Here is a 10,472-nt window from a genome sequence, read left to right as displayed (position 1 = left end):
CTAAACTCAACTTAATGAGTTCATACTTTCATTTAGACCGTGGGAAGCCTCGTTAGCAACCGTAGGTTACCTCCTCCGAGGGATTCACGATCATCCGATAGAGGCATCTTAATTTAGCTATAATTGTTATTTCGTGATGTTTGTGATTAAATTTTGAGTTGTTAAATTTTGAGTTGTTTGTGGAGGTGATTTTTATCTTGGTTGATTTTAATTTTGGTTTTGGGTTTTTGTTTTTTTGGTTTTGAATTTTGGTTTTGGGTTTTTGTTTTGTGGCTATCCTAATAGTTTTAATTTTCATGCAGGGTGACATTATTGTTTAGCATGCAAGTTTTGTAAGCATAAAAAGTATAGTATGAAAGCCTAAGAAAGACTATATTATAAACTACAAAAGCGTACCTAGCGAGTCTTCTCGTTCCACCACCTAAAACTCAAAATGCATGTGAGAGCATTTTATGTAAAGCAAAAAAATAAGATTTTAATGATCTACCCAACCCTAGGTCATATCTTGGTGGTTCCCTATTAATTTGATTAAGGATGATTTTTGTTAAGTAAAACATATTAAGTTTAGTAGACCTCCAAGGTATCCAACAAATCTGAAGAGAGAAGCAGGTCCATGCTTCCCTCTCACTGCCTTGTGAAAAGTCTCGAGCTCATTCAAACTTATTATGTTATTTAATAACTCATCCTGTAAATACCTTTAATGCTCAATGAACATTGATGTTTCAATTATCCCTAAGAGTAAGGTAATTATCACTTATAATTTAATTTGAGGATTATGCGGATGAAGACCCTTAAAGGTGCAAGTTAATGTTGTCAAGACACTTAGCCAACTTTTTAATTTGGGCTTGTAGTGTTTTAAAGATGTTCAATTTTTAATTTTTTTCACTTTTATAATCCTTATTTAATCAAATTTGATTTAGCCTAGGTCACCACTAAACTCTTTAGACTTTTGATAGATGTCTTAGTTATATTTTGAAAGAGATTAAAATTTTAAGTGATAATGATTCATTTTTTAAAGTCATTTGAATATCAAATAGGGGGGTTAAATTAGTGAGTTATCAACACCCAAAATCATACCACTATATCTAGGATCATTTAATTTGATAGACTCCCAAAGTTTGATAATTTAAGGAAATTACAAATTTATCCTTCAATTGAAAGAAGTGAGATTGGTTTCTACCAATTAATCCCTTGTGTTTCAATTATCCAAATATGTTAATTGGGATCAAAGGTTACCCATTTCCCTTTCTTGAATTAAGCCTAAATGTTAATTAAGGCTAAATTTCCAAAATTACACTTTTGCCCCTAAGGCTCTAATACTTCATAATTCATCAAATTTAACTCAAATGACTTCGGAATTTTTATCTCACTTCACTCATGGGTCAATTAAGACATTAGAGGAGAAAATGTGATTTTTGAAATTTTAATTTAATTTATATATTTATTTTTATGCAAAAGAGGATTTTTCAAAGAAACATCCATAATATGACCAAGGCAAAGTCTAATCCTTTGAAATCTTTACTAGAGGTAGACTTAGACAGGTAAATCATTGAGATCAAACTTCAAGATTTATTGAGTTATATTTGAATTTTAAGAGTTATTTTAAATTCTGGAGCATTTGTTAATTTCAATATATTTTAAATGTGGAGAATTAAGTTTTATATTTTAATTAAATCTCCCTGAGGTCAAGGAACCCAGAGAAACAAATTTCACATTTTTTGACTTTTCTTTGAATTATTAGAATTATTTTAGTGAAAATCCATTTTTAGCCTTTAAAAATTATTTTAAGCTTCAAAATTCAATATCTTCACTTAGAAAATTAGGAAAAATATTACAATTATTCCTAAGTGCTTTGGAAATAATTTAGAACATTTCAATGAATTTTGTTATTTTTTGTGAGTTTTATCATTTTTGAATTGTTTAAATATTAAAAATAAGCTAAAAACGAAGTTTTATTTTAATTACCATTTTAAGTTTATAATATTTCTTTGATAATAGGGAACTCCAAAAACTAATTTTTATGATTTTTTTAGTTATATTTTAATTATTAAAAATCATTTATTTATTATAAATGACACTTAACAAAGAAAATCAATTTGAGTCATCAAATGAGCTCCAAATATTTTGAAATTTTTATGGGGAGTTCTTTGAACTTCAAGTTACAATGGAGAGTTAAAACAAGTCATTTAAATGTTTGCATTTTCCAAATTAATTTTTTTTGTATTTTAGGGTTTTATGCAAATTAAGTGCATTTTTAATCACCGGCTCATGAAACATTTTCCAAAGGGTTCTCTGGTCATGGAAAACCTTTGAAAATTTTCTTGAAATTTTCTAAGCAACATGATATTTACTATTATTAATTTATGCAAATAATAGACATAAACTTGAAAAATAAGGATCTCTGTCTAGAGACCTCCTCTGACTTTGAAAAAATCAAAGAATGTCTCTCATGACAGAGGCAACAACATGCCAAAATATCAAGCCATGGTGAAATGTCTACATGCATGGAGAGTTAAAAGACTCAATACAATATTTGATTAATTAAAAATAAAGTATGAATCACATGAACTTCAAATTATTTCCACATTACTCTCCTATGTTCATTGAGCAAGTAAGTATTTTTATTTTATTTTTATGATTTTTCTACACCAAGATATGAATTTTTAAAGTTAGGGCTATTTATTTAAATAAAAAAATACCCTATTTATCTATTTAAACGTGCGGCACCGCGTCAACCTACGGCGGCTCCGAAGCTCCACGCGGCATCCTTTGGTTTGGTGCCACCATCCACCTCAGCGCTGAGTCGGTCCGCATTTCATGTAAGAAGGCGTTGTCCGCCTAGATCTCATCCGTTGATGAGATAAACACGCGATCAGACATCTCCCAATCATCGTCCCCAAATAGGCTAACCCGAGAATAGTTCACACTAAAACCTTAAGATCTCCCTCAGGACTCAACCAAATCTCATGGAGTTTGATCCTATGGACTTGTCTAAGTGAGAAGAATACATCCATACGGTAAACATGCCATTAAACTAAGCCCAATCAAATGGAGAATCAAAATAGGCTCGGGAAGAGAGGAAGTTTAAAACCTTAAGAAGTTTAAAACCTTTGCTCTGAGAAGGGAAGCTTCAATCAGAGGTGCTCGACACGTTCATGGGGGTCCAAGGAGGCTAGGGATTGAGCCTCTTGCAGTGGTGAAAGTTTTAGGTATGAATTCAACTAAGCTCGACTTCAGGTGTTGGTCTAGAGCTATGTTAGGGGCTCTGTATGTGGGGGATTTGATGGGGCTTCTTCTTCTTTCACTGTGGTGATGGTGTGGGTGAGTTTAATTGGAGTTTGGTGGACTGTGGAGCTATGGGGAGTTCTATCCTAGTTTTGGCAGAAGTTTGAGCTCCAAATTGAGCTTCCATTGTGGGGATCAGTTGGGGAAAATGGTTGTCTTGAGCTGAGGAGGACTCAAAGAGGTTGTGGGATCAATTTGGAGGTCTCTCTTTGAGAAAATTTTCAGCACCTCTCCCCTTGGCCATGGAGGTGAGCTTTTATAAAAATGGCCATGGGTGGCTCTGTGGGCCAATTGAAGGGTGCAAAGTGTTGCCTATGTGGACGATAGAGAGGCTCTAAACTTAAAATTGGATGAGGTGGCCTCAAGGTTTGAATGGCCTCATGGCCTCAAGGTTTGAATTGGGTTTGATTCCATGGAGGTGGCTCTTGGTTTGGCCATTTTCCGGCGACTAGGTCGGCCATCAAGGCTAGGGGAGGTAGCCAGGAGGTCAGGTGAGAAAGGGGAATATGTCACAACAATTTATTTGGGCAGGTGCTTAGTTTTCGCAAAAAACCCTTAGGCTTAAGCAGTTTTGGAAGCAAATCCCTTGATTTGGGGATCCTTTGGTTCATGGCTCATTTGGGTGGTTCCATTGGGTTTAGTCTAGTCAATAAGGTTTAAAATTTGGCTGTGGTTGTCTTTGGTTGGTCAATTTGGCTTGATTGGGTCAATCAATTTTTGGTGGAGGGGTCCATGAAGGGAAATTTCGCTTAAAGTGGGTTTGGTTTTCGATAGCCATGACCTTGATCCCAATTGCCTATTGATCAACATTGATTTATTGATCAACATTGTGTAGATGATTGTAATGAACCTTTTTGGTGAAGGATTGAAGTGATTTTGAGTTCAATTGGGGTCCAATTTGAGGGAATTTGGATTTTTGATCAATTTAGGCATGTTAGGCTATATTTGGGTCTAGATTGGGCTAGGATTGGACTAAGTCCAAATTGATTGTTGAGAATGGTCAATAGGAATGTCATGAAGAGTTTTCAACTTGAATTGGGTGCCAATTTTTGGGCTAAGGCATTCAATTTGGTGGAATTTGGAGGCATAGCCAATTTGGGGAAAATTTGAGGATTTTTGGATTTAAGTTGAAATTAAATGGAATTGAGGCCTCACCGAGGCCAATTGAAGGTCAAGTTTGATGTGTATGATTGTTATGAAGAGTTTAGGATGCAAATTGAGACCAATGGAGTAGGTCATGAGGTTCAATTTGGTGAGATCAAGTCATATGGCCAAAATTGGGGGTTTGAGTTATATCAAAATTGGGCTCAAAGAATGGGCCAATTGAGCTTGTATTTGGTTTAAATTGATCACATGGAAGGTTAATTTGAGTTTAGGATTGAAATTGGGGGAAACTGAGACCAAATTGATGGACATTTGAGGTGAATTTAGGGAAATTGGGCCTTTAAAGGCAATATGGGGATTTTGGTCAAAATAGTCAAATTGATCAAACTGGGTCTTGTGGTAGTTGAGAAAAATGAAATTGGGAATATTTGGAAGTTTTTGGGAATTTTTGAAATTTTGGGCTAAGGAGGGGCATTTTGGTAATTTAGAAATTTTTTTGTGATTTTGAGGTAATTTGGATGTTTTCAAAAGGTTTGAAATGATTTTTGAAAAAAATTAGGTATTTTGGGTAAATTTGGGAATTTTGGCCAAATTTAGGGTTTCAAGGGTACTTAGGTAATTTGGGGGAGTTTAGGGGCAAAAAGGCCAAATTGGGTATTTTTGGTAGAATTGGGGTACCAACAACCATAAATGAGCTATGGACCAATAGAAACCCCATTTGGGTCCTCTGTGTATTGGTCTTCGCTAAACCTTAGCCTAGGGCTAGTGGGTTTAGGAAACCATCTACATGAATCTCCCAAAGGATTAAGGGATAAAAGTTAAGGAATTTTGGGTTTAGGGTATTTAGTGATTGTGAGTGAGGTGATTGTAGTGAGTGCCTTAGCTCTAGACCAAGACCCAGAGTCAACTCTAAGGGCAAGCAGTCCTATGGGAACTCACCTTGAGCTCCCCCATATTGACCCCACCTATTAAGTGTTAGAGGTTAAGATCACTATGTGGAACTTCAAGTTGAGTAAAAAGGAGTTTAGACTTTCTAATGGTGAGGGTTCCTTTTCTAGTTTTCTAGGAATAGTCAATAAGAAAAACCTATGGCTAGACCCTAGGATACTAAAAAGGAAAACTAGACTTCAATCAAAAGTGAGATTAACAAGTGGACTCCTAATAGGTGTGGTGTACTGGGCAAGCACAATGTGCATATTGGCGTTGACCGATGAGATCAACAAACCCAATATAGACTCCTAAGTCAACAGACACAAAAGTAGTGTAGAATTTGAGTGTGATATTTGTTTCTACTGGGGAATTAGCAGATGAATATTTGATCGAGATCAGGAGGTAGGAGCTCTCGATGGGGATTGGAGAGTAGGTTTTGTGTTATTAGATTTCAGGCGTTTATAGAGGATGGGAATCAACATGTAAGTGCTGACCACGAGGTGGGAATTTAAATTTAGGTATAGATTCTAGAAGAGGGTCGGAAGTTAAGGACCGATCACGAAAAGAGAGGAATCAGATGTTAGGGACTGATTCCAAGATAAGGATTGAAAGTTAAGGATCAATCACAAAAGAGATGATCGAAAGTTAAGGACCGATCTCGAAAGAGAGGAATCAAAAGTTAAGGGCTGATTCCAAAATGAGAATCGAAAGTTAAGGATCAATCTCAGAGAGTCAGAAGTTAAGGACGGGCCTCGAAAGGGCGAATTAGAAGTTAGGGACTGACTCAAAAATAAGAATTGAAAGTTAATGATCAATCTCGAAAGAGAGTCAGAAGTTAATGATTGACCTCAAAAAATGTGAATCAAAAGTTAAGGACTGATTCAAAAATAAGAATTGAAAGTTAATGATCAATCTCAAAAGAGAATCAGAAGTTAAGGACCGACCTCGAAAATAATGAATCAGAAGTTAAGGACTGATTCAAAAGTGAGAATTGAAAGTTTATGATCAATATCAAAAGACAGTCAGTAGTTAAGGTCCGACCACAAAAAGAGTGAATCAGAAGTTGAGGACAGATTCGAAAATGAGAATTGAAAGTTAATAATCAATCTCGAAAGAGAGTCGGAAGTTAAAGACCGACCTCGAAAAGAGTGAATCAGAAGTTAAGGACTGATTGAAAAATGAGTATTAAAAGTTAATGATCAATCTCAAAAGAGAGTCAAAAGTTAAGGACCGACCTCGAAAAGAGTGAATCAGAAGTTACAGACTAATTCGAAAATGAGAATTGAAGGTATTGAATCCAAAGATATATGTCATGTGCAAAGGTTGAAATTATTGAAGAAGATTTGTGAAATTTTGTGAGGTTTTGTACAAAACTTGAAACTCTGTAGGGATGTTAAGAGAAAAAGATAGTTGTGCTGCATGAACAAAGAGTAAGAGACTTTGAAATCGAGAGAATCAACTCAACAAATTTATTTTCTTTTATTGTTGTTTTTATCATGTTTAATTTTCAAAGTGTGTTTTCAAAAATTTAACTTTAGTTTGTTGATTTTTCAAAAGAGATTTGTTTTATTGTTTATTTGCTATTATTATTATTATTATTACATGTTTTTTTTTGAATTTTATTATCATAAAAAAATTTGTTGTTTTGTTCTTTGTTCATTGTAATCCCGAACCAATGCATGGTTTGTGACTTTTATCCATCGCACAAAAAGGCAATTTGAATAAACAGACAAATTTCTGAAATAAACTTCGTTTATTTGCTCCAATAAGTGTTACAGGATAGGTGTAGGCAAAAGCCTCAAAAAGTACAATGCACAGATTGTATCAAAGTACATCCAAAAATAAGCCATGCCAAATACATATCATAAACTGAGCATGTCTAATACATATCTTATTTGCTGTAATGTAGTGCAATAAAACAAAAAGGAATCCTCTGAATGTCTATCTTTGACGGGGCAAGCTTCTGATCGAGCTGACCTTCTAAGCCACGCTACAGAACAAAAGTTCCTTTTGCATGTGCTTAGAGGTTTAACCCTCTCATAGCTTGTATGGTAGCAGTTCCTCCAATTCTGGATCTGGTTGAAATCCATATAGCATTTTGTCATTATCCATTTGTCGAAAGGTTACAGACACCCTACGGTGTCCTACCCCTGGAATATAGTGTTTGGCGATGTTCGCCCCATTTCCTTTAAGGAATAGCACTGAACCAATAGGCGGCAGAATTTCTACAGCTCCTATGAATTTGCTGGGACCAATGATATCAATTTCTTTTCCAAATAGGATATTGCTTTTTCTCATGAATGAAGCCGTGAAGAAAGGCCTCACGAAGTCATGATGATCAATGTGCGGAGGTATGCAGTCTCCTTTATCGTATATGTTGATGATGTAACTGTTAGGGATGCAGTTAGATGGTAGTATACTCCATCTGACCATTCTTTTAATCATCCATTTTATCATTGGAGGTAGTGGATCCACCTGATAGTGTTTGAGAATCCCAGGAGGATTTCCTGATCTATCGCTGGTGAAGTTGTAGCAGCAGCCTCACTGGATAGTAATCCTCCCCTTTCCTTGAATCCATTTTCTTGGCTTGGAATAGGTTCTTTCTCTATGCAGGCCTGCTTGACCTCCATATCTCAGGTAAAAAATGCAGTCGAGAATGCTTTGTTCATCACTTTCTGAGAAGACCCTGGTGTATAATTCCAACCCTTCTAATATGTTGATGAATCTCCCTTGCACTTCTTTGTAGAACTTGAAGTCCCTCTTGTTTACTTTGCTTATTATGTAGTATTCTGTCGTACTTATGATCGGCGGTTGTCAAGGATGTTCCCTCATTTCAACGGGAGCGGGAACCCAAGTTGGTGTTGTTTCTGTCTGCAGTGGAATGTACGACTTTGTGTCTGACGGGATGCATGGCTCTGTACCCCACGGGACCTATGGATCTGCATCCATCGGGACATATGGCTCTGTATCCATCAGGTAATCAACGGTCTGAGATCCCTCATCAGTAGATGCATACTCCTCTAAAGTGTTGTAGCACTGTAGGTGTAGGACATTGCAGTCCGGGCATTCCACGAATGCCCCTGATGCTGACGCTCGTGCTGGTATCTCGCGTTACAGGTAAGCAAGTCGGGCAACCGTACACAGAACATCTGAAGCTGGTAGTATTTCTGGCTCTGTAACAAATCTTGACTCATCATCTGTAGCAGGCGGGCTGGAAGAGGTCTCTCTCATTCCTGGATCGTAAATGTTCCCTTCAAAAATAGGAGTAAGCAAGTTCTCCGCCTCTTTCTGGCATCTTATTTCTTCTCGTAAGAAAGCCCTTTGATTTCAGAGGCTAGCATCTCTGAGCTGAGTTCTTCGTAGTGGCGCATCTGGAAGTCTCCCATTATTGGCAGAAACTAGGCCTCTAGTCGGCGTAGCTATCATGGATGGTAGGCGGCTGGGCCCCTCCAGCGGGTCCTATTGTACCATCACATCCTTTCCCTTGAGTGATGAATTGTATTTGGTGTTCAACCTTAGCAGTGAGGGCAACCCTTCTTTTTCCTATCTGCTGACGACATCCATTAGAGGCCCCTCATAATCCATGTCGACTTGATTAAATTACATGTCAAAGTCTATAGTGCTGCCCTGCTGCGACATCTTCTCATTGAGTGCGAGGTTCCAACCATCTTTACACCATCTTTACAAGCAAACATCAGCCTCTGGCCTGACATTTCTCTGCAAACGATAGGAAAAATGTCAGTGAGCTGAAACTTAGCGTGAACAAGAACAAAAAAAGTATTTATTAAAGGAAATTTTAGTTTATTTTTGTGAAGAAGTCACTTATTTGTATAAGCATTTTATTTAATTTAGTAAGATATTAAGTTTAAAAAAGAGAAAATTGAAGTGTATAATTTTCAAAAATTTTCATTATGTTGAGGTTAATCTTATTACAAAATTTTTGGACCTGGTCACAGACATTCGACCAAATAGATATCCCCAGAACAATCAAAATTTCAAATCAGGTAATTACAAGCAATATCAGGTTGTGTAGTATGTCTTCAGGTATCATCTGTTGTTTGGTAGCATGGGTCTTTCACCCCAAAAATCTATTAACTGGTAGGCTCCTACTGCGTAGACCTTTTCAACGACAAATGGTCCCTCCCAGGTTGGATCACATTTTCCACATATCTTGCGGTGTGCAAGAATAGGCCTTTTAAGCACAATGATGAGGTCACCAACTTTGAATGTCCTTGGGCAAACCAATTTGTCATACCAATTTGTCATAGACCAATTTGTCATAAGCTTGTACCATCTTTGCCTGGTAAAGTTCCAAATGTTATTGTGCTTCAAGTCATTTTCCTTCAAGAATTTCTAGTTCTTCAAGCCTGAGCTTTGCACTTTCTTTCGTTGTAAGTTGGTTGGCAACAGCGACTCTGAGAGACAGCGTCTGAATTTCTAATGGTAGCACGACCTCGGACCCGTACACGAGCATATAGGGTGTACAATGAGTGAAAGACCTGAAAGTCGTCTGATAGGCCCACAAGGCTTCTAATAGTTTGTTGTACCAGTCCCTTTTATTTTTGTCCAATGTTTTCTTTAAAATCTGTATCAACGTCTTGTTAAAGGATTCAACCATGCCATTTGCTCTGGGAAAGTAAATTGTAGAGTATCTTCAATCTATCTCATGTCGTTTGACGAAATTATTGATTTTTGTGCTTTTAAAAGCTGTCTCATTGTTGGAAATTATTCTTTACGATACTCCAAAACGATTAACAATTTGCCTTTTAAGGAATTGAAGGACGTGCTATGTCGTAACATCTCGTAATGGTACTTCCTCTACCCATTTGGAGAAATAATCTATAGCGACAAGTATAAATCTGTGTCCTTTTGAAGATGGAGGGTCTATCGGACCTTTTATGTCCGTGCCCCAACACTCAAATGACCATGTGACAATAGTTGGATGTAGCACATTCGGAGGTTGGTGCAAGACCACCCCATGCACTTGGCACCGGTGACATCTTCTGGCTGTATCCATGCAGTCGGTATCCATGCAGTCGGACATCATTGCTGACCAATAATATCCAAGTCTTTTGATCTTCAGTTTCATCTTCGGCCTTGACTGGTGAGCGTCACACAATCCAACATGTATTTATTTAACATCTGGTCGAACG

This window comes from Phalaenopsis equestris, unplaced genomic scaffold (assembly GCF_001263595.1).
Source record: "Phalaenopsis equestris unplaced genomic scaffold, ASM126359v1 Scaffold225266, whole genome shotgun sequence".
Lineage (NCBI taxonomy): Eukaryota > Viridiplantae > Streptophyta > Magnoliopsida > Asparagales > Orchidaceae > Phalaenopsis > Phalaenopsis equestris.
The sequence above is the reverse complement of the archived record's forward strand: the minus strand, read 5'-3'. Positions refer to the sequence as shown.